A 25,039-nucleotide genomic window follows, 5' to 3' on the forward strand; every position below is an offset into this window, starting at 1 on the left:
TATGAGGAGAAAACTGCGGTCTCCCCTCTACATCCTGCCCGAATATGGCACCACAGAAGGGTCGGACATGGAAATGGGGACCACTCTGAGCTGTGGCTACCACGCTGAGAAAATCCAAGTCAGTTCCTGAAACCATACTTACAGGATGTTAGGGAGATAAGATGTAACAGAGAGCAGTCAGCAGGGATAAACTTCTGCAGGAAGAATGAGGAAAGGCAAATTGATATCATTTTGGAAGGGTGGGGTGGAGATTTATATACAGGCTGCATTGTAAATCTATGGTGTCCTGGTAATATCAGTGGGTTGGTAATCTAGAGACTCAGACTAAAGCTTTTTTCACTCTGATTCAAATACCACCACTGAGACTGTTGTAAGGTCAAGGACCTTATGGAGTCATAGTGGGTGGCACGGTGGCACAGTGGTAAGCACTGCTGCCTCGCAGCGCCAGAGACCCGGGTTAAATTCCCGCCTCAGGTGACTGACTGTGTGGAGGTTGCACGTTCTCCCCGTGTCTGCGTGGGTTTCCTCCGGGTGCTCCGGTTTCCTCCCACAGTCCAAAGATGTGCAGGTCAGGTGAATTGGCCATGCTAAATTGTCCGTAGTGTTAGGTAAGGGGTAAATGTAGGGGTATGGGTGGGTTACGCTTCAGCGGGTCGGTGTGGACTTGTTGGGCCGAAGGGCCTGTTTCCACACTAAAGTAATCTAATACAGCACGGAAACAGACCTTTCGGTCATGCTGACCATAGTCCCAAACTAAACTAGTCCCCACCTGCCTGCGCAAGGCCCATATCCCTCCAAACATTTCTTATTCACGTATTTATCCAAATGTCTTTTAAACAGTGTAACTGTACTTGCATTCATCACTCCCTGTATACGTTGAATCCACACACTCTGTGTAAAATAAAATTGCCCCTCAGGTCTTTTGTAAATCTTTCTCCTCTCACCTTAAAATTATGCCCTCCAGGTTTGAAATCCCCCACCCTAGCGAAAGGACACCAGCCACTCACCTTATCTATGCTCCTCATGTTGTTATAAACCTCTGTAAGGTCACCCACCCCTCAGCCTCCTGTGCTCCAGAGAAAAAAGTCCCAACCTATACAGGCTCTCCTTACAATTCAAACTTTCCATTTCTGGCCACATCCTGATTAATCTCTTCTGAGAGACAAAGTAGAGAAACAGGAGACTGGAAGAACACAGCAAGCCAGACAGCATCAGGAGGTGGAGAAGTCAATGTTTTGGTTATTACCCTTCTTCAGGACTAGGGGGATAGGGGGAGTGAAGATAAAGAGAGAGTGTGGGGTTAGGGTGGGGAGAGTAGTGGAACGGTGACTTTAGGTGAACGGTGATACAAGTAGTGGGTACGACCTGGTTGGTCGATGGGAGGAATGAATCCAGTTGGTAGCTGGAAGGGAGGGTCAGTCAGAGGACTGGGAGGGAGGATGATGGGCTGGAAAGGAAGTTGGGGGATGGGAAGGGAGGTTATTTGAAATTAGAGGATTCAATGTTAATTCCTCCGGGCTGCAGGCTGCCCAGGCGGAAGATAAGGTTTTGTTCCTCCAATTTGCGGTCAGATTCACTTTGGCAATGGAGGAGGCGAAGATAGATATGTCTGAAGGGGAGTGGGAAGGGGAATTAAAATGGGCGGTGACCAGGAGGTCAGGCTGGCCATTTTGAGTCAGGAGATGATGCTTGGCAAAACGAACACCTTAATAATATCATTCCTATGACAGGGTGACCAGAACTGGACACAGGCCTTACCAACATCCTGCACAATCTCCCAATTCCTGTACTCATCTTTGATTTGAACTTTGAGTTCTGAGGAAGAGTCATCTGGACTCGAAACGTCAGCTTGTTTTCTCCCCATGGCTGCTACTTGACCCACTGTGGTTTCCAGCATTTTTTTTATTTTCAGTTCTATACTCAAAAGGTCTGAGCAGTGAAGGTAAGTGTGGTAAATGCCTTCTTAACCACCTTGTCTATATGTGAGGAGAAAGTGAGGTCTGCAGATGCTGGAGATCAGAGATGGAAATGTGTTGCTGGAAAAGCGCAGCAGGTCAGGCAGCATCTAGGGAACAGGAGAATCGACGTTTCGGGCATTAGCCCTTCTTCAGGAATGAGGACAGTTTGTCCAGCAGGCTAAGATAAAAGATAGGGAGGAGGGACTTGGGGGAGGGGCGTCGGAAATGTGATAGGTGGAAAGAGGTCAAGGTGAGGGTGATAGGTCAGACTGGGGTGGGGGCGGAGAGGTCGGGAAGAAGATTGCAGGTTAGGAAGGCGGTGCTGAATTTGATGGATTTGACTGAGACAGGCTGGGGGGAGGGGAAATGAGGAAACTGGTGAAATCCGAGTTCATCCCTTGTGGTTGGAGGGTTCCTAGGCGGAAAGTGAGGCGTTCTTCCTCCAACCGTCGTTTTGCTGAGGTCTGACGATGGAGGAGTCCAAAGACCTGGACGATGGAGGAGTCCAAAGACCTGTCTATATGTGATGCAAACTTGAAAGAACCCTTGAGTCTCTATTCTACAAGACTAGCCAAGGCCCCGAGTCCTGTCTTTGTTTCAACAAAATGTAATATTTATCCAAATTAAACCAATCTTCCACTCTTTCACCCATTGACCTAAGTGATCAAAATTAATTATAAGTTGAGGCATAGAGTGTAAAAGCAATTAGGTTACAATGAAGCTTTACAAGACACTGGTTCGACCACATCTGGAGTAGTGTAACAATGCTGCACGTTAGGAATGTTGGGAATATCTCGCAAAGGAGATTCCCTGCAATGATGCGAAGGATAAATGATTTGCATTATACAGAATGACTTAAAGAAACTGTTTCTTCTCTCCATTGGTCAGAGAAGGGTTCCCAAAGATTGGACAGAAATGTTCCAAATTTCAAAGGGTCTTGACAGCTATAATATGGAGCAAATGTATCGAGCAACAGCAGGGTTAACAACCAGGGTGGGGGCGGGAGGGAAGTGGATGGGAAATAAAGAACAGCTGATTCCTGTGGGTTCCTGAAAGGGTGCTGAAAGGGGGTTCAACAGAAAATTTAAAAAGGAGATACATGAGAAATATTGAAGAAGCAGGTAGCAGCTTTACTCTGTATCTAACCCCGTGTTGTCCCTGTCCTGGGAGTGTTTGATGGGAGCAGTGTAGAGGGAGCTTTACTCTGTATCTAACCCCGTGTTGTCCCTGTCCTGGGAGTGTTTGATGGGGGACAATGTAGAGGGAGCTTTACTCTGTATCTAACCCTGTGCTGTCCCTGTCCTGGGAGTGTTTGATGGGGACAGTGTAGAGGGAGCTTTACTCTGTATCTGAGCCCATGCTGTATCTAAGTTCATAGCATCCCTAGAGTGGGGAAGCAGACCGTTCAGCCCATACCAAAACTCCAAAGAGCATCCCACCCAGAAATATGTTCCTACCCTCTCCCTGTAACTCTGCAATTCCCAAGACTAATCCACCTCATCTGCACGTCCCTGAACACTATGGGCAATTGAGCTTGGCCAATCCACCTAACCTGGACTTCTTTGGACTGTGGGAGGAAACCAGAGCACTCGGAAGAAGTCCACGCAGATACGGGGAGAATGTACAAACTCCATACAGAGTTGCCCAAGGGTGAAATCGGATCCAGGCTCCTGGTACTGTAAGGCAGCAGTGCTAACCACTGAGCCACCGCGCCAGGGAGTGTTTGATGGGGACAGTGTAGAGGGAGCTTTACTCTGCATCTAACCCTGTGCTGTCCCTGTCCTGGGGGTGTTTGACGTGGTCAGAGTAGAGACAGCTTTATTCTGTATCTCATCCCAAGCTGTACCTGACCTGCGAGTGTGCCATGGGGATAATGTACAGAGAAATTGTCTCCGTATTTAATCCTGTGCTGTCCCTGTCCTGGGAGTGTTTGATGGGGGACAGTGCAGAAGGAGCTTTACTCTGTATCTCACCCCGTGTTGTATCTGTCCTGTGAGTGTTTCATGGGGATAATGTACAGAGAGATTGGCTCAGTATTTAACCCTGTGCTGTCCCTGCGTTAGAAGTATTTGGGGGGAGGGGGGCAGTGCAGAGGGAGCTTTACTCTGCATCTAACCCCATGTTGTCGCTGTCCTGGGAGTGTTTGAAATGTCCTGCTTCTTATCCAGATACCCATAATGCTTTACTCTACAAATCATTCGAACAAACTGTTGAACTTCAGGGTCTTTGAGGTGACGAGTTGGCTGGAGCAGGAGGTGTGACAAGGGATGGGAAGGGAAGCTTGGTTATTGGAATCAAGTCGAAGGGATATGGACGGAACAACTGGCAGATGCCATGTGGAGATCGAAGCTGCCGTGCTAATTAAAACAAAACAATGTGGTGTCTCATCTGAACAGCTCCTTCTCATCTGTGATGGAGTGTCAGTGACTGGGATGTGCCAATACCTTGACATCCTCACAGCCGAGAAGCCTTGACTTGAGAGATGAACAGCTCCTTTCCATCAGTCACTGTCTGGTGCAGTTGATGATAAGGGCAGTGTTGCTGTGGAAGTGAGGTGAAGTGCACTGGTGAGGCAAGGCCGATGAGCATTCTGTCCCACAGGACGCACAGCTGGCTGCATACTTCAGAGAAAGATCAGCTCGAGTCTGTCTCTCCTCCCCTCACCTCTCTTCATACAACCCCAAGCTTTGTCTCCGTCTACCCTCTGCTGGCTTGATAAAGGACTGCACCACAGAGTACTCCACGGGACAGTAGTAAACGGGGGGATGTCAGGGGAGCATCAACACACTGTTAGAATGGACAGAGGTACAGCAGAAGTGATGCAAAGTGAATTATTTTCAAAGAATAAATAAGGAGAGCCAACTTTACTGAAAGAGAAAACATTAAAGGACTTTAAAGGAGGTACAGAGAGATTTCGGGGTACACAGAAAAGGCTAAGGAGAGATTTAACAGAGGTCTCAACGTCCTGAAGGATTTTGATCTTGTTTGTACAGAGAAATTGCTACTGGAAATAGAGGGATAGGTAAATTAGCAAACATAGACTTAAAATAATTGGCCAAAGAATCAGAGGGATATGAGGAGTTTTTTTTTGTTGTTCAGTGAGTTTAGCAATCTTGAATGCACTGTCTGAATGGGCAGTGGAAACAGATTTAATTATAACTTTCTAGAGGGGTTTGGATACTTGCGAGGGTTATGAGGTCAGGAGAATGGAATAACTGGATTGCTGACACCATGATGGGCTGAATGGCCTCTTTCTCTGGTTCTAAAATCAGCTGTTCTCTCTCTTAAAAGAAAATCATTTCCTTTTTCCACCTTGTTTCTTTATAGATCAGAAACATTTAGCAGATATCGTCTGAAATAGAATCTGCACATTAGGCAAACAAGCAAACACAATTCCAGTGCAATAAGACACCTTTATCAAGCATTCCTGCAGTGGAAACATTACTGTGGCAGTGTGGTTGACTCTTAACTGCCCTCTGAAATGTCCTCATGAGCCACTCAATTGTATTGGACTCTCAAGAAAGGAAGGGAACTGGATTGACAATCACACATGCACAAGGCACTGGAAACGACAATGGCAAACTCAGCCCTGTGGACCTTGCAATGTCCTCTCCCTGACGTCTGGGGGAATAGTGCAAAATTGGGACAGCCAGCTCCATAAGACAGAAGACACAGGAGTGGATGTCGTCCATTCTGATCTGATAATCCTCAACGCCACATTCCTGCTTTTCCCCAGAACCCTAGTTGAAAAATCTGTCTATCTCAGCCTTTATTACACTTGATACCCTAGTTTTGATAGCCCTCTGTGATAAAGAATTTCACAAGTTGACTACCCTCAGAGGGAAAAACATTCCTTCTCATCTCTAGTTTAAACATGCAACCGCTTATTCTGAGATTATACCCTCTGGTCTTCTACTCTTCCACAAGGGGAAATAACTATTCTGCATCTACTCTGTCAAATCTCCCAAAGAATCTCGTACGTTTCAATAAAACCACCTCTGATTCCTCTAAATTCCAATCTCCTCAACCTTTCCTCATAAGACAATCTCTCCTTACTTCGTATCAGATTAGTGTCAACTAAGACTGTCTTTAAGAATATGAAAGTGTTCAACAGGGTGGCCGCAGAAAGGATATACAAACTTACAGATGAGTTCAGAACTATCCATAAGATAGCTATCCATAAATTGAAAAAGGCAGACAGAGGAATTCCATATAGTTGCTTCCGTCGTGGGGATTAGTTAAAGCGAGGACTATGTGTTGAGGGACGTGCTGAAGCTTGGGGCAGCTGCCGCCAAGGCGCGGTGGGGAAAGACCACCGTGTAACGTCTGCCTGCCTAAGAAGAACAGGGGGTCCACGCTGTAAGTGGGCTCTGTTGAAGCCTCAGCTAAATATATGGAGAGTAAACATACAGACCTGTATATATGAATGATTAATTCCAATCTCTGTATGTAAAGAAATGGAATATATACGTATGTATGGCACCACCAATTGTACAGATCATCAAAATATTTTATGAATAAAGTATATTTTTGAAACCAAAAAAAATTAGTTAAAGCAAATGATGTGTTTACCAGCAACATAGATAAACAGGAGCCAATAAGGAACTGGAGGATATGCTCATAGATTGGGAGGACGCTCATATGAAGTTGGAACGCTGGCATGGAATAGTTGGGCTGAATGGCCCAGTTTTGCATTGTAAAGACCACAATGATGCAAAACATTGATCCTAACACCTCAGTAAATTTTATCTATCAACTTTTGAGCCTCCAGAGGCAGCCTGTGTACAGTTTGTGTGGAAACGCAGTGGCAGGGGGAGTGATGGCCTCATGATACTATCATCGGACTGTTAATCCAGAGACCCAGGTAATGTTCTGGGTACCTGGGTTCAAATCCTGCTACATCAGATGGTGCAATTTGAATTCAATTAACAAATCTGAAATTAATTATCTAATAATGCTACGACTCCATTGTCAACTGTTGGAAGAAAACCCACCTGGTTCATAATGTCCTTTAGGGAAAGAAACTGCCATCCTTACCTGGAGTCCTATATGTGACTCCAGACCCACAGCAACGTGGTTGACTCATAAATGCCCTCTGGGTAATTAGGGATGGGCAATAAATGCCGGCCCACTCAGAGATGCCCACATTCCATAACCCAGGCTCGGAAAATGGGGTGGGAAAAGAGCTGGGTTTGGCTGAAGGATCACAATTCTTGCCCTGCCCATGATACAGTAAGGAGAGGGCCCGTGAACAGCAGGCAGTGGCTTCCTCTCATTGACACCCAGCAGGGGACATGCACACTGTTTGTGGTGGGATACATTCAGCTGTGCTTCCCAGTAAAACTAGCTCATCAAGACTTCTTCTGACCCTTCGATGCACCCGGCTTTTATAGAAACAAGGTTGAGAAATTAATTTGAACCAGACAGGATTCAGATGACATCTGTATCCAAACGTGGTTAAAGATTTTGAAAATTCAGCTGAAGTTGATTTCCTCCTTTTCAAATGCTCAGTGAACAACAACACAGACTCTGCAAAGTGCTCCCTTTGAATCCTGTTCTGAAATGGTTTTAGCCTCTGAAAGGTCTAAGACATCTCTTGCAGTTTCAAAAGGACCGAACTGTCCCTCTGCCACATGGGCTTTCCTCTAATAACAACCTGGAAACCCCACAGGCCAAATCCAGTGTCTTCTACGATGAGGCACCACAACAATAAGGACTTGCATTTATTTAGCATCTGTAATGGCAAAAAATCCCCAAAGCGCTTCATAGAATCGTTCACAATCTTCAACATCCACCCAGCTAAGGCAATGTAAAGGTAACAATTAAAAACTTTTTAAAAGGTGAGCGATAGACAGACAGTGTCCAAGGATTCACAAAGAGAGTCCCAGAGCTTAAGGCTCCTGGTAGGACGGAGGAAATTGGGAATGGCAAAAATGTTCCTGTCCTCAATCGCACCCAGTCATGGCTTGAAGCTTGAGGAATTAATAATGAAGAGGTGGCAGAGATTTCTGGTAACTGGCAAAAGAAGCTATGGTGACACAGAGTCATCGAGATGTTCAGCATGGAAACAGACCCTTAGGACCAACTCATCCATGCTGGCCAGATATCCTAAACTAATCTAGTCCCATTTGCCAGCACTTGGTCCATATCCCTCTAAATCCTTCCTAAACATATACCCATCCAGATGCCTTCTAAATGTTGTAATTGTACCAGCCCCCACCACTTCCTCTGGCAACTCATTCCAGACACGCACCATCTTCTGTGTGAACACGTTACGCCTTAAGTACTTTTAAATTTTTCCCCTCTCACCTTAAACCTCTAGTTCTAGACTCACCCACCCCCATGAAAACACCTTATCTATTTATCCTATCTATGCCTCTCATGATTTTATAAACCTCTATAGGGTCACCCCTCAGCCTCTGATGCTCCAGGGAAAACAGCCCCAGCTATTCAGCCTCTCCCTATAGCTCAAATCCTTCAACCCTGGCAACATCCTTGTAATCTTTCCTGAACCCTTTCAAGTTTCACAACGTCCTTCCTAAAGCAAGGAGATCAGAATTGCACGCAGCATTCCAAAAGTGGTCCAACCAATGTCCTAAACAGCTGCAACATGACCTCCCAACTCCTGTACTCAATACTCTGACCAATAAAGGAAAGTATACCAAACGCCTTCTTCACTAGCCTATCTACCTGTGACTCCACTTTCAAGGAGCGATGAACCTGCACTCCAAGGTTTCTTTGTTCAGCAACACTCCCCAGGACCTTACCATTAAGTGTATAAGATTAGATTAGATTCCCTACAGTGTGGAAACAGGCCCTTCGACACAACAAGTCCACACCGACCCTCCAATGAGCAACCCACCCAGACCCATTCCTCTACATTTACCCTTTTACCTAACACTACGGGAAATTTAGCATGGCCAATTCACCTAACCTGCAAATTTTTTGGACTGTGGGAGGAAACCGGAGTACCCGGAGGAAACCCACGCAGACACGGGGAGAATGTGCAAACTCCACACAGATAGTTGCTTGAGGTGGGAATTGAACCCGGGTCTCTGGCGCTGTGAGGCAGCAGTGCTAACCACTGTGCCACCGTGTCGCCTCGATATAAATCCTGCTCTGATTTGCCTTTCTTCACATTTATTTAAATTAAACTCCTAGCGAGTTTTGAGAAGATTTGTAGCCCAGGTTGAGGTTTTGAGCTGAGCTGCAAGGTTCATTTCCAGACGTTTCGTTACCTTACTAGGTAACATCTTCAGTGGGCCTCAGGCGAAGCAATGCTGAAAATTCCTGCTTTCTATTTATATGTTTGGGTTTCTTTGTGTTGGTGATGTTATTTCCTGTGATGATGTTATTTCCTGTGGTGAAGTCACTTCCTGTTCCTTCTCTCACGGGGTGGTAGGTGGGGTCTAACTCAATGTTTTTGTTGATAGAGTTCCGGTTGGAATGCCATGCTTCTAGGAATTCTCGTGCATGTCTCTGTTTGGCATGTCCTGGGATAGCTGTGTTGTCCCAGTCGAAGTGGTGCCCTTCCTCATCCATATGTGAGGATATTAGTGAGAGAGGGTCATGTCTTTTTGGGTCAAATGGCATCACCAACCCAAAGAAACCCAAACATATAAATAGAAAGCAGGAATTTTCAGCAGTGCTTCACGTGAGGCCCACTGAGGATGTTACCTAGTAGAGTAACGAAATTTCAGGAAAAGAACCTTTCAGCTCAGCGAGCAAACCTACATCCAAAATTGAACTCCATCTGCCATACGAGGAAAATAATTTCATGCAGCATGTGTTTAGAATCCAGAGGGCATTGCCTGGAAGCTTGACGGAGATGGGGTCTACTTGACACATTCCAAGACAAATCAAAAAGGAGACGCGCACAGTTACTGAGAAAAGGCACAGGAATGACACTGGGGGGGAAATTGCTCTTTCAGAGGGACATCATGGAGATAAATGGCCTCCTTCTCCTTGGGACCATTCTACAATTCAAGGATTCCATGAGTGAGCCCTTAATCTCCCATTTAAACAAATTCAATCCTGAGGCGAAAGCACGAACAATGACTGTGTGTAGTACTGTACAAGAGAAAATTAGAGTGTGGAAAAGCACATAATCGCAAAGAGAGTAAAGATGAAATCTCCCTTTTGAATCCAGTGGACACTGAGTGACATTTAAAAAAAAAAAAATCATTCAGGGATGTGGCATCGTTGACTGGGCCAGCATTTATTGTCCATTCCTAGATCCCCCTGAGAAGCTGGTGGTGAGCTGTCTCCTTGAACCACTGCATGTCGTACAGGAGCTGAAAGAAGCCATTCAATCCATCAATCCAATTCTGCCATTCCAAGATTAGAGAATTCCAAAGAATCACCAACCTCCTGAGTCGTCACAAGATGCACCAGCACTTCCTTCCATTCCACTCTCCCTCAATGACATCACTTCCCCTTAAATACACCAAAGCTGTTCTCTACTGTTTCCCTGTGGTGACCCTGACCCAATACAAACCTTCTTGCCGGCTGAAACAAAACCTGAAAGTGCTGGAGAAACTCAGCAGGTCAGGCAGCAGCCATGGAGAGAAAGCAGAGTTAACGTTTCGAGTCCGGTGACTCTTCATCAGAATCTGGTGCCTTCCTTTGAGCTGAAGAACTTTAAACACTGCAAGGAGCAGCCATGCTCTGTGAGCACAGCCTCCCCTTTCTCTTCCAAGACCAATAGAAATCACATTTTTGCGAATTCAGCTCAGCGTTTGCTCCTAATTTAGGAACATTCCCTCTGGGATCCACTCAGGTTATTTTGGACAGGATGTCAGGGTTTCTTGCAAGCAATTTGCATGAACTCCACGCATCAGCTCCATGAACACACATTCCAAAAAGCAGAAGGAAGCAAAATAAAATCCATTTACAAATCAGCTACACTGCAGCCTTACAATCTGTCTTCTTATTCTCTCTCCATCTTGGTGGATGCTGAACTTTCCTCTCCAGAATATTCCCACTCTTTGGAACTGAGGGTGTAAGGAGCATGAGTTTAATCTGAACCCATCCTCTTTGTGAGTGTGTGTGCGTGAGAGTGGAGTCCTCTCCTGAATCTCAGTTCGAATCAGGGTCTGTTGTTCATTGGAATTTGCGAGGGTCAAGATTAACTTCAATATTATCGTTCAGCTGTCATTCTGCACAGCTGCTGTGCATCCATAAGGTCATTGGCTCAGCCGTTGTGTAAATAGTGGAAAAGATTAACTCATTCCTTTAATTAAAGATCAGAAGATGTTTAATAATGAAATGTTAATGATCTTTTTTTTTTATCCTGTCAGCATTGGAGTCAACCCATAATTATTCATTAATGTCTTCTTTATTAGAGGGAATTCCTCTCTGGGCTTTTATTTATCTTTATTTAGCTCCAGTTCCTTCTCACTCAAGGTCTTATGCTGCAAGAGGTAAGGTCTCTGTCTCTGAGCACGAAGCCCCGGGTTCAAGTCCCACTCCAGGATGTGAACACCAATAACGATGTACTCGTACAGTGTCTAAAAGGGTTACGTATCATCTCCCAGAATGGGCAAAGGGAGGTGGTGAGAGTGAGAGAGAGTCGTGATCAACTGTGTGTATTGGAACCACACCCATCACTATTCACAGCTCCAGATTACAATGTACATGCCAGTGGGATCTGTTGCCATAGTAACTCAGAATGCTTGGGAAGCAGGGTGGGGCTGAATGGCTGGTGTGGATCTGATGGGTGCCAACATCACAGGGTGCTATGCCCCAATACCAGCTGTGGTGGATTCAGGACCTGCCTCTTCATCCTAAGGTGGTTGTGTTGCTGTGGGTCAGGGTTCAGCCAGAAGCCTCAAGCAGAAGGACTTTTCTTCAATGAAACCAGAAATTGCTGGAGAAACTTGATAGGTCTGGCAGTGTCTGCGGCGAGAGAAAAGTAGCTTTACTGATTTGGGTTGGGTGACTCTTCTTCAGAGGAATGTTTCCCTATTTACTCCCCCTGACCTCCACACTCTCCCCCTTTCCCCCTCACTCCTCTTCCTTACTCTGGAGCAGAGTCTCACAAGGCCTCATCAGACAACTTCTGCTCATAATTCTTCTTGTGTGACAACAGAGAGTGAGTCTAAAAGTGTGGCGCTGGAAAAGTACAGCCGGTCAGGCAGCATCCGAGGAGCAGGAGAGTCAATGCTTCGAGCACAACATCTTCATCACATTCCTGATGAAGAGCTTATGCTTGAAACGTTGACTCTCTGCTCCTTGGATGCTGCCTGACCGGCTGTACTTTTCCAGCACCACACCTTTAGACTCTGATCTCCAGCATCTGCAGTCCTCACTTTCTCCCTGCAGGAAGTGAGTCTCAGGCTCAGGAGCAGACAGTGCTCTTCTGGCTTTCCAGCTACCATGTCTCATCTTCCAGTCAGAGCCTGCAGAGAGATCAGGAATGGAAAACCCCCCACTGCCCTTTGCCGAGCTCAGGGAAATTGAAACCACTATTGGCGATACCAGAGCTGCCCTGGATTAAGGGTCTACAGATTTGACACAGTTTGGGTATACATCCCAAGGAAGTTCGCATTTCCCAATGCTTGTGGGTCTCTTTGAGTAAATAGGACACGAAAGAATTTAATGGGGCCGTGTCAGCTGTGACATGGTAAAGCAACTCTTTCATTGTTGAATTAGATGGTTGTGGGTTCGTGTCCCATTCCAGAGATTTGAGTTTATAATCCCATCCAGCTATCGCCTATTGGATCAGGAATCGAAAATACCTGCCCCCTCAGGAGGTTGGAACGAGCCCCTGTTTCTTTTTATTATTCATTCACAGGATGAGAGCATCACCAGCATTTTATGCCCATCCCTAATTGCCCAGAAGACAGTTAAGAGTCAACTACATTGCTGTGGGTCTGGAGTCACATATAGTCCAGACCAGGTAAGGATGGCAGTTTCCTTCCTTTAAGGATATTAGTGAACCAAGTGGGTTTTTCTTGACAATTGGTAATGGTTTCATGGGACTTTTAATTACAGACTTTTATTGAGTTCAAATTCCATCATCTGCCATGGCAGGATTTGAACTCAGGTCCCCAGGACACTACCAGGGTCTCTAGGTAACAGTGTAGCGATAGCCATTGCCTCCCCCATGCTGCTGTTCAAAGAAGAGCAGGGGTCTTCTTGCTGTGCCCTGGTTAATATTTATCCCTCAGCCAACACTGTACCATTGGGTGGTGTTTATTGAAGGTGTGAGGAGTGAGTGTGGCATTAGCCTGGGTAGATATCAATCGAGCTTGAGCAGACAGTAACACTAGAGTGGCATGACCTTGGCACAAATCCTATGGAGCTGATCATGTCTCACCAGCCAACTGGACAGTCTCAACCATGTGTGGCCTCTTCTGAGAGAGGAGTTGCTGGAGGCCAGGCGGGAGGTGGATCATGAGGGGGTGGGTGTAGTGCAGGCATAGGGGAAGTGGGAGTTGAGGTGGGAGGGGTTGGGAGGTGAGTTGCCTAGACCATCCCATTAGATGTGTCTATTCTCCCCATGGAGACTTTGTGGCCAATCTCAAAGTATTTGTACCTTCCTCCTGGGATTGCGACCAAGTTCCCGGGAGAACCTGTGAACCTATGCTTGGACACCTTGAGAGAACAGTCTTTTTGCTTTTTGCTGCAGCCTAGGCCATCACTTGTGCAGACTCCCCCAAACGAGATGTAGCAGTTTGGTACCAGGCTGTAAGACAGAGAAAGTGTCGTTTTCCCTTGTATAATAAGTTCATTTACTGAGAATTTAACATGCTCAGTCCTGTTTACTGCTTATCTTTCCCTTCCATGTTAAAATAGGCCCCTGTGGGCTAAACACAACAATAACTGCACATCGTGTGTTCATTATTCTGAGAACAAACCCCAGCGTGTCACTTCAGGAAGTATTAACCTTCTGTTATCGAGCATCTCACACTTACAGCACATTGTGATGTTGCAAGAAATTAATTCATAAACTGTGGCTAAAGCAAATTAGGTGCGTTTAAGCAGTCTGCAAGCTCTGCTTGCTGTCTCTTTCTTTCTGAGCATCAATGCAGACCTTAAGACGGTTATATTTTACTTCAACGCCAGCCCGATTCTGGCAAATTTTGAGCCCACCGGCCAATAATTTTGCTCACCCTGAAAATAAGCAGATGAAATATGTATGAATACAGATACACACTCTGCATGAAATCATGGATTGTGGCGGGGATCAGACACAAAGGAAATAGGAGCAAATGCCAGAGGAGGCCATTTGGCCCATCGTGCCTATACTGATTCTTACAAAGAGTTATGTAACCATTCTCACTGCCACCCCCCCATGCCCCCCACCCATGCAGCACTGCCCACATACCCTTGCCATTTTGCTTCCCATTGCAAAAATACAGCCCACTCACGTTTGACTGTTTCTATTGAATCTGTCTCCATTGTTCTTTCAGGCAATAATCAATCTCTCACAGCATTACTTCCCCTGAGCACCTTGCATCCTCAAATTCACCTGTATGTAGGTTTGGGAGAGATGACGTGAGCTAATCAGCGTCTAGAATAGAGCTCTAGAATAGAGTGGTGCTGAAAAAGCACAGCAGTTCAGGCAGCATCTGAGGAGCAGGAAAATCGACATTTTGGGCAAAAGCCTTTCATCAGAAATCTGCTCCTGCTCTAATCTATACTCTGATCGCAGTCCTCACTTTTGCCTAGTGAGTTAATCAGCCATTATCCTCTGGAATTGGCAGGTGCAATGGCCTATTCCTGCTCAGGATAATAAGCCATTAGCTGGCTGATTGAAGCAGATACAGGGGGAATGTGTAAGCTCCAAACACACTGTCGCCCGAGGGCAGAATCGAACCCAGGCTCCTGACACTGTGAATCGACGTTTCGGGCATAAGCCCTTCTTCAGGAACGTCGATTCTCCTGCTCCTTGGATGCTGCCTGACCTGCTGCGCTTTTCCAACAACACATTTTCAGCTCTGATCTCCAGCATCTGCAGTCCTCACTTTCTCCTGACACTGTGAGGCAGCATGCCACCCTATAGAAGCCTGGTGAACATTTGATGTTAGTTTTTGCATGGCTACTTATTCAATTGGTGAACATATACACAGGGTAAGGACTGAGGTGAGGGGAGTTTTAATGAACTTGTGGAATTCTCAACCCCAAAGAAACTGTGCTCGTTTGACACAGAGACCATCAGGTAATTGGTGCAAAGAGGGATATTGGGGAGGGGATGGGAGAGGGGAGGAATTCCATGAACGTGCCCGACTATCAAACAAAATACAAGACAGGTTGCTGGCCCACTGTCCTAGGACCCAATCCCAGAGTGTTGTCCTGTATTACAGGGCACAGGCAAGGTGCAGGTGCCTGATCCACATGTTCTAAGGCCCACCTAACGGCCTGTTCCCACCTTCATCCCAATAGTACCTGCAGCAGGTTGATAAAGGGGGGGTGGTGTGGTGGATCAAACTCAGGAGATCAGTCTGCTACTTTTGCAACCTAGACGGAAAGGCATCAAGGGGTTGGGGTGGGCTCCCATGTTTGGGAAGGGATCCCAGCATGCCCTCACCCCTACAGCCTTTTTTTAAAATTAATTCACTGGATGTGGCCATCACTGGCTTGGCCAGCATTAATTGCCCAGAGGGCTATTAAGGGTCAGCCATGTTGCTGTGTGGGCCTGGAGTCACATGTAGGCCAGACTAGGTAAGGGCAGCAGATTTCCTTCCCAAAACCAGATGAGTTTTAACAAAAATCAAAAGGAATCACATGGTCACCGTGAGGTCAGATTTAATTCCAGTTTTGTTTTGTCCTTGAATTCAAATTTTACCATCTGTTATGATGGGATTTGAACCCGTGTCCCCAGAGAACTAATCAATCCAATGACATTGCCACTATCTTCCTCAACTCCTGGATCCCCAACAACATTTTATCAGAGTTTTGAATTTCTCGTGCCAGCTTTAAAGACCTGTCTTTTTCAAACTTGGGATTCTAGAACATTAGAGTCAAGTGTGTGGTGCTGGGAAAGCACAGCAGGTCAGGCAGCATCCAAGGAACAGGAGAATTGATGTTTCGGACATAAGCCCTTCTTCAGGAATGAGGCTTGTGGGCTGGGGCTGAGAGATAAATGGGAGGGAGGTGTTGGGGTGGGTAGCGGAGAAAGCGATAGGTACTTTCTCCATTCTAGAACGTTACCTGAGTCTGGGTCTGGGTCAGGGTCATATTAATAGTCCATTAATAATATCACCAAGCCATATAGGGAGGCAATAGCCGAACAGTATTATCAATAGACCTACTAATTTAGAAGGTAAAAACAATGACTGCAGATGCTGGAAACCAGATTCTGGATCAGTGGTGCTGGAAGAGCACAGCAATTCAGGCAGCATCCAAGAAGCTCAGCTAATGCTTTGGTGACCTGAGTTCAAATTTTGCCATGGCAAATGGTGGAATTTGAATTCAATCAAAGGATCTGGAATTAGGAGTCAAATGATGACAATGAAACAATTGTCGGGGAAAAACCCTTCTGGTTCACTAATGTCCTTTGGGGAAGGAAATTGCCATCCTTACCTGGTCTGGCAATGTGACTCCAGACCCACAGCAGCACATTGACTCTTAGCTGCCCACTGGGCACTTAGGGATGAGCAATAAATGCTGGCCCAGCCAGCAACAGTCTCATCGTGAGAGCAAATAAAAATAAAAAGCCGTTGCTTCCCCCATTTCCTCCGCTTCTCCAATGACCTCCAAGGCCCCAAACCCCATTCCTGAGCATCCCAAGACATCCACAGTCCAATGTGGGGCAGAGATCACCTTCTGAAGGCTCCTTGAGATCCCAGCAGGGGACAGTTGTGTGTTCCGCCACTGCTGGGGCCACTCTGTGATGGTGTGAGCTCCTTTCACCTTGGGGTGTAGAGGTTTCACGGTCACCCTTGTTCAGACCATCCAGGCCCCAACCCCCAGCACATTATCATTGTGGGAACAATCTTTACTAAAGTCAGCAGGTTCTAGGTGGGCATTCATACCCTCAAATATATCCATATGTGGTTTGGGTAGACACATCAGCCATGATCCTATTGAATGGCAGAACAGGGCTAGAGGGCCCGAATGGCCTATTCCTGCTCCTAGTCAGAATGATATTGATTTACTCCTTTACCTAATAGACTGTGCCGAGCACCAGGCAGAGAACAGCTGGTGTGTACTGGTTCTTGACGTGTCAAAAATCTCTCAGAATCTCTCAGCGTTGTCCCGCACAGCTGCCTGCCCCTACACTTTGCGAATCTTTGATGTAATTTGGAAACACTGCAGGAAGGTTTTGACAGGAGGACTCCTGCTGAATTTGCATACATCAGCTCCTGGAATAAATTGTTTCTAGCTGATGGTAAGCACTTCATTCCTGGGCACAGCAATTCGACAACCAAAGCTCTTTAAGTTTTGGATTCTGAAAAGAAAACATTCAAGTTCTTTCTCTCCCAACCCCCACAATGATTGCAACACAACAGCAGGCCCAACCAGTCTATGTTGGTGTATTTCCTCCACTTGAGTAGTAGTCCTAATCCCAAGAAGGCATTAGAGAGGGAGCTAAAAGGGGAGCAATCCAACTCCTGTAGGTGCCTTCCGGTAGGGGAGGCAGGTGGCTCGATAGCGCCACTGCTCATAGTGGCCGATTAGGAGGTCTGCAGCTGCTGGAAGTGAGGTGCCTCAGCTAAAGATCAGTGAGGTTGGACAAAACCAAGGCCAGGGTCTCATTGGTTCAGCCGGGTGGGGGAGGGGTGAGGGCAATATTGTGTTTGGACTCCTCTCCTTAGGCCGTGCAGTGTCCATGAGTGAGTATCATTTCCACACAGCTATCCTGCCAGTAATCAGGTGCAGAATATTGTAGAATTCTTCAAATAAACACTTGAAAAAGCGAAACCTTGTAATCATGTCACAGTTCAGAACTCTAGCTATGAATTGCCACCCTGTGACTAGATGGGGGCCTACTGCCATTCACACTGTGTACCATCTGCAGAATCCTCTGCGAGGGAAAGGAAAGAGAAACATATTTGGTGCAGATTCGAACCAGTGGCTCTCACAGTCACAGTTCGAGCTCACTTGGGTTCAATTTGCTGTTTAATAAAGACTGGTGTCACAGAAATCGCTGTCCATTTGTTCTAGAAGTTTTGATATTTGCTGCTTGAAATGTGTTTCCGAATTTATTCTCTAGTTGAAATTGAGACTCATTGCGCTGCCATTACTAAAGTAGACATTGTTAAAATATGTCCACCACAGATAACGCTAGGTATATAGATAAGAAAGTTAGGGGAGATCTCGTATTACTTGGAGGATAAGAACCTAACTGGGATGTAAGAACAATGGGACCTGAGAGAAAAAAAAAGATAAATCACTAGAATCCAAGTGTTACAGGTTAATAAGATCACATAAAGAAACACAGATAAAAAAAAAATCACACGACACCAGGTTATAGTCCATCAGGTTTATTTGGAAGTACAAGCTTTCGGAGCGCTGCTCCTTCATCAGGTTGCTACGTGATGCTCCAAAAGCTAGTGCTTCCAAATAAACCTGTTGGACCATAACCTGGCATTGTGTGATTTTTAACTTTACCCATGCCAGTCCAACACCAGCTCCTCCACATCATAAAGAAACATAGCAGTGTTAGAGTTAATTTACAGAAGGAGAGAATTGAAAATCATACAAGCTACATGAACCATGTATTGAGGTTTGGAGTTCTGCAAGCCCTTCTAAGCACCATATTATAGAAAGGGGACAGAGACACTGCTTGCTGATCAAAGTTTGTGCGAAGATTTGTAGCTCGGGTGCTCGTTGTTGTGGTTCTGTGGTCCAGGGGCTTCGCAGGAGGCTCCCAAGCACTGATGATGTCGCCTAGCCAGGGGATGAAACGTTTGCAACAAAAACTTCCAGCTCGGCGAACAGAACCACAACAACTGCTTGCTGAGAAGGCTGACAAACATCATATCAGAACCGTGGGGTTATATTTACGGAGAAACTGAAAAGATAGGCTGAGTTTGTTCTCCCTTGTAAAGGAAAAGCTATGGGGTGATGTAATCGATGTCTTTGAAATGATGAAAGGTTTTGCTCGCAGCGAGAATTTGTTTCCTCTTCTGTGGAGAGCTTCTGTGGACACCAACAATGAGAGGCAATCAGCAGGAAATTCAACAGGGGATTGAGTTCAAAATTCTTTACTCCAAGAATGACGAGCAAGTGGAGCTCACAACCAGAGGAGGAACTGTGGGAGGGATGCCAACACTTGCACTTCAGACAAGGTCACATCTACATGAGGGTTAAAGGAGCAGAGTGTTATACAGACAGAATTTGATGAAGAAAGTTGGAATGAGGTTTGAGTGAAACATAAACAACAGCCTGAGTCAAATGGCCAGTTTTGATGTTGTAAATTCTATGTGAGCTTATGTCCCTTGCCCTAAGTCCCACGGAATGAAGTTTCTCGTTTATTTCATCTCCCTCAAGTTTTATTTTTCCTTCTGTGATCAATCTGACCTTCGCCTGTTCACTTGCTCTTTTCCACCTCCAATATTAACATGTGACTTTATGTAAGTTTCTCAAATTAAGGGTTACATTGCAAATTCAGTTGGGCTCATTAGGAACTCTCTCACCTTGTTGATTTCAGCTTTACTGGAGGGTCTGATCAAGGTTGCCATGGCAGTATGGTGCTGACAGAGTGCTGCTTTGTTCAAGATGCTGCTGTTTGGATGGGTTCAGCAGTAGCCAGTGTCAGATGCTCAGACAGTAATGATTCCCTTGCTCTGTTTGAAGAAGAACAGGGAGACATTTCCACCGCTCTGTACCGTACCACTACAAATTAGGGTAACTGGCTATTCTTTCATCTGCTGTCTGCAGGACCCTGCTCTGAGCAAGTTGGTTGCTGTGTTTACATTCTCTTCAAAAGTGTAATGATGCATTCTGAACAAACACAGAACTTTCATTTCTCACCTCACTGGAGGACGGAGGACAGTGCTAAAATCAAGCCCCACTATTCCCAGGGTCTTCTCATGCGTTAAAGATTTCTAAAATTAAATAAGATTCCTCAAATTGCCTGTCTTTCAGCCCAAGTTGACAGGAAGCACACATCAGGTTTCTGTACTTAACAAGAATGAGTACTTATTCCAAATAAACAATTTTTCGCCACAGATAAACCATTATCAACCAGTGACATAAACCTTAACTATTTAACCTTAAACCCAGTTATAAACTACATTCCTTCTCTCACACACACATGCACACACACGTTCACATGCACACACACGCTCACACACACACATATGCTCAAATACACATATATACACACATTTTGCACACACATTCACACACACATGCTCATATACGCACATGTATACAAACACACATATATGCATGTGCACACATATTCACACACACGCTCACACACACAGTATGTACAAACACAAATACATGCACATGCACACACAGGAAAAGAAATGAGCTTTTAGCTGGAGGGGAGGATTGTACAGGCAGTTTGATGGTTCCTGTTCACAGACCTCACTGAGATTGTCTTTTTGGCCTCTTTTTGTGCTGCTCCTTAATTCTTTCTCCAGACCCTTTCTCTTGGCTGCAGAAGGTGCAGTGTGGCTGAGAAAGCGATAGGTGGATGAAGGTGCGGGAGAAGGTGATAAGGCAGAGGTGGGAGTAATGGACAGGAGTAATGGACAGGTGGTGCCAAGTTGGAGGTTTGGGACTAGGATAATGTGGGGGGAAGGGAAATGAGGAAGCTGTTGAAATCCACATTTATCCTGTATGGTTGCAGGGTTCCAAGGCGGAATATGAGGCGTTCTTTCTCCAGGCATCGGGTGGTAATGGTTTGGTGGTGAAGGAGGCCCAGGACCTGCATGTCCTTGAAGGTGTGGGAAGGGGAGTTGAAGTGTACAGCCACGGGGCAGTGGGGTTGGCGGGTGTGGGTGTCCCAGAGATGTTCTCTGAAATGATCCGCAAGAAGGCGTCCTGTCTCCCCGAAAGGTATATGAGCAACAGAGGGAGAGAGACAGAGGGAGATAGAGAAAGAGAGAGAGAGACAGTACATGACTCAAAGCTTGAGATCGAGTTGGAGCAGTGGTGTCTCACTGGGTTTGAATGAGCTGCAGTGGTAAAGGCCAGCTTGGTGAAATGACAGACAGGGTCTGCTGCTGAACTGAGATGAGGATCTAGACTGGGCATTTTGTAGGAGAGCACTGAGCTATCAGGAACATTGGCTGCCTTATCACAACCAAAGGAGCCTGGAGGAAGCCAGCTTTGTTGGCAAAGGACATTATTACGTCCCACCTCATGGTCTGTATGTCAGTATACCTTTAAGAGACATGCTCATGATATGATGATGGTATCATAGTAGATGATCTGAGGGTGTAAAGGTCCATCTTAGCTGAGATCACATTAATGGCTAATATTCAAGGAGATGGGACAAGTGCAAGAAATTGGGATTCGCACACCTTTAGTGGTAGATACGTCGGTGCAGCCTTGATGGGCCGAAGGGTCTTTTCTGTGCTGTATGAATCCCCGAACCACTTGAAGCATGATACTCTCCTGGAAACAATTTCCTCTATTCTAAATTAATAGCTGAATGTTTATTAGACACTTATGAGCCCAGAGAATGTAACCCTTGTCTTAATAGTTAGTGGTCACATACATCTCTGCATTCTTCAAAATCACGGTTTGCAAGTCTTATCTTACCAAAGACAATGTAAGTATTGTCACACTGATTAAAACACCCTACTAGAGGCAAACTCCAGGCAGGTATTAGCAGAGTTTGCCATCCCGGCACTATCTCCCTGTCATGTAACACACCTAGAAGCAGTGCCTCTACTGCCTTCAGAGTCTTTGTGTAACAGGTCACCTCCTCCGCTCTGTGAGGATGCAGTAACACTCCTGGCCAAATCTAGTGACTTCCTCCAACAACACAACATTGAAATGGCACACTGTCAACGCTATGAGCTCACCTACAATCTGGGGCAGCAGCGAGACAGCGCTGGACCTGTACGCCCAGAGTTGTCATGGAAATCAATTTCATGCCGATCGATTTCAACTGATACATGGGGATAAATGTTGGCATCAGGACAGTGGAGAGAACTCACCACCTCTCATTCAAAACAGCAGACATGGGATTCTTTTCGCATCTGACCGGGCACACAGGAGCCTTGATTGAGTAAAGGCAGCACCTCAGAGGGTGTAGCACTACGCCAGCAGATGCTGGGGTGCCAGTGTTGGACTGGGGTGGACAATGTCAGAAGTCACAAATCACTGCAGTCCAACAGGTTTACTTAAAAACACAAGCTTTCGGAGCACTGCTGCCTCATCAGGTAAAACCTGACTTCAGAGCAGCTGCCCGAAACCTTGTGATTTTAAATAAACCCTGTTGGACTATACCATGGTGTTGTGCGATTTCTGACTTTACCCCAGCAGAGATTATGGGGGACTTGCCTTTGGAGTGGAGAACTGAACACACAGTCCAGGCCTTCATGAATAAGGAAGTAGCATGGCAAACCGGGAATGTAATATTTGGGTAACACTGTGTGAGGGGAAGCCTAATCTTTAGCACACAGTTTGTTATTAGAAGCACAGTAACCGTGGAGAAGCAGGATTAAGCAGGCAGTGTCTCATTCTCTCTGATTTGAAGTGTGCCCCAAAGGAGATTAAATCAATAGTGTTGCGAGTGGAATTGGATGACTGTCAAACTGATTCCATCGTTACTTTCCAAATGAGGGGAGCTCAAGTGGCTGCATTTACACAACTGGATCTAGCAAACTCAGCTTTTAACCTTGGCAGCCAACACTTTATAATGGACTATATCTGCAGACAGAGAGAGAGAGAGAGAGAGAGGGGCTGCTTCATTTGAAGATGCATCACATTTTAAGATGCATTTAAGTTGCCACTCTCATTATTCAAGAACTGCAAGACATTAATTTGTGTCAGGAATTGCAGAGAGAAATCACGCGCTGCAGGATTATAACAGATGCTGAATCTAATGTCCTCATGTGTTAAAAAAAAATCAGTGAAGAGCAAATCACAGGCAAAAGGGCAATGCAGGGTGAGGGCTCTGAGATTTATTTCCTAATGGGAGAAAAGCCACCCTTGATGTAATCCTGGATGGTACTCCATTGAGTTGCTCCTTGCCTCTGCAAAAGTTGTACTCATATTGGTTAAATCTTCAGTGAGATGTTTAAGATCCATCTTTCAGTGAATAACCTTCACAACCTGCTGTGCACTTCTGCACCCAATCACGTTCATTTTGACTGTCCGTGAACAGCAGCTCTAACCCTTAACCAGCCACCAAGCCTGACATATCCACTGCTCCCTGCGGAGCTGGAAAGGCAATGTTTCGGGCGGAAACCCTTCATCAGGACTGGGGAGGAGGAGGGAGCGCAGACTTACTTAGCCTGGGCAGCTTACATCCCGATGGCCTCAACATCAACATCGCCAGCTTCAAAGTCCCCCCTCCCCCAGCCTTATCCCATGTCCAGCCCTCCTCCTCTGCCCTTCCCCCCAACCTCCCTGACCTGACCTAACCTGTCCATCTTCCTCCTCACCTATCCGCTCCACTTTTCCATCAATCACCATCCCACCTACCCTTCCCCCAACCTCACTCCCTTTCCCTCCATATATCTCAGGACTCCCCTTCCCCTGACAAAGAGTTTCCGGCTGAAACATTGCCTTTCCAGCTCCCCATCTATTGACTCTGATTTCCAGCATTTGCAGTCCCTCCTGTCTCCTAGTTACATCCACCGCCTCTATGCTCACTGACCGGTGTCGGCTCCAAATCTGTTTACACTTCGAGTTTAAGGTTCTCATCTTGATTCCAGCTTCCTGATGACTTTGCCTCTCCCTATCTCCACAAGCATCTGCCCCACAATGCTCCAAGACATATAGCTTTAAGGCAGAGGTGCAAAGCTCAATATGAAAGTAAACAGCTTGTGAGGCCTGGGTTTTTTTTTAAAGTTGGAACAATAGAAGCAGCCTGAATGGGTGGGATCAAGCTCCACAGAACCAGGATTTTTAGTTTCAGTTTTTCAGTAGTGGTTGCTGGAGTCTTGAAGCTGGGTTTGAAAGCTGCTGTACATCTCTCCCTGTCACTCTCTGTCTCAGAGTTTTCTCTTGATGATTCTTCTCCTGGACTGGAGAATTGCATGTGAGATCATCTACTTCCCTGAATTCGTCCTTGTCAAGGGTACATTTATGGGATGTTACTAGGTTGGAATAGTCATAGTTTAGTAATAAAATAATCTGTTATTCTGTTTAGCTTTCCAATAGAGTTAAGTTATTCCAATTTCTTCTTTCTCTTGTTGTATTTCAACTACAGTGTTTGAATAAATTATGCTTTGCTTAATATTGAGGAGTGTGATATCTGGAACACAACACCTTACACTCACCTTTAAAATAAGAAAACGTTAGGGTCTAGGCTATCTTCTGAGTATATTTGAGAGGGTTTCTGCTAGTCCATAACTCCAGTTATACTCATCATAGCTCCTGTCAAATGTCCCTTCATCACTGCTTCCACTGGTTTCTTTAATAGGGCAATTGGAATAATACAGCTTTTTTTGTTATTGAGTCTTCCCGATGACTGTTCTTCTCGGATTTTGTTTGTAGTAAGGCCCTGGCAGTTAGTCTTTGATTTCTGGACAGTCCAGGGCTTTGCTGGGAATGTTGGCAACACCTAGGTTTACTTGTGACCTATCAGGGAGACAGCATAACGAAAGCACGTGCAGAAAACTGGCAAATGAACTTCAAGCAGTCACAAATCCCTGACCCCCACAACAATTGTGAGTGCTGGATCTAAAAGCATTTATAAATGTTAAATCATGAAGATTTCCATATTAATATTTAACTGTAACACGTCGATATATTTTTAAAATGTTTCACGCCCCATTTCTGCTGCTGAGGTAGTATGTGTGACTATTACTTCTGACACTGGGAGCTGCATCTCATTGACAGAAATAGACCAATTATCACACCCAGCACAGACACCTTGTTTAGACTATAACAATATATATAGCCCCTTTAAGGCTTTAAAACATCTCAAAGTGTTTCACCTGGCCACACTGAGCCATGTCTGTCACTAATCGAAAATTAGGAATGTACAGAGGGGT

The 25,039-nt window shown here is 45.6% G+C and overlaps 1 protein-coding gene and 1 pseudogene across 2 annotated transcripts in view; both read right to left on the reverse strand.

The window, feature by feature from the left end:
• The window catches only part of robo2 (roundabout, axon guidance receptor, homolog 2 (Drosophila)), a 1,751,833-nt gene that overhangs the window by 1,105,424 nt on the left and 621,370 nt on the right, over window positions 1-25,039 (reverse strand). The gene's annotated exons all lie outside the window — the stretch shown is intronic.
• LOC148148487 (uncharacterized) overlaps window positions 1-25,039 on the reverse strand; it is a 232,082-nt pseudogene that overhangs the window by 5,613 nt on the left and 201,430 nt on the right.

Source organism: Chiloscyllium plagiosum, unplaced genomic scaffold (assembly GCF_037043375.1).
Source record: "Chiloscyllium plagiosum isolate Xiang-an unplaced genomic scaffold, Cpla_swu_hap1 HiC_scaffold_12, whole genome shotgun sequence".
Classification (NCBI taxonomy): Eukaryota; Metazoa; Chordata; class Chondrichthyes; order Orectolobiformes; family Hemiscylliidae; genus Chiloscyllium; species Chiloscyllium plagiosum.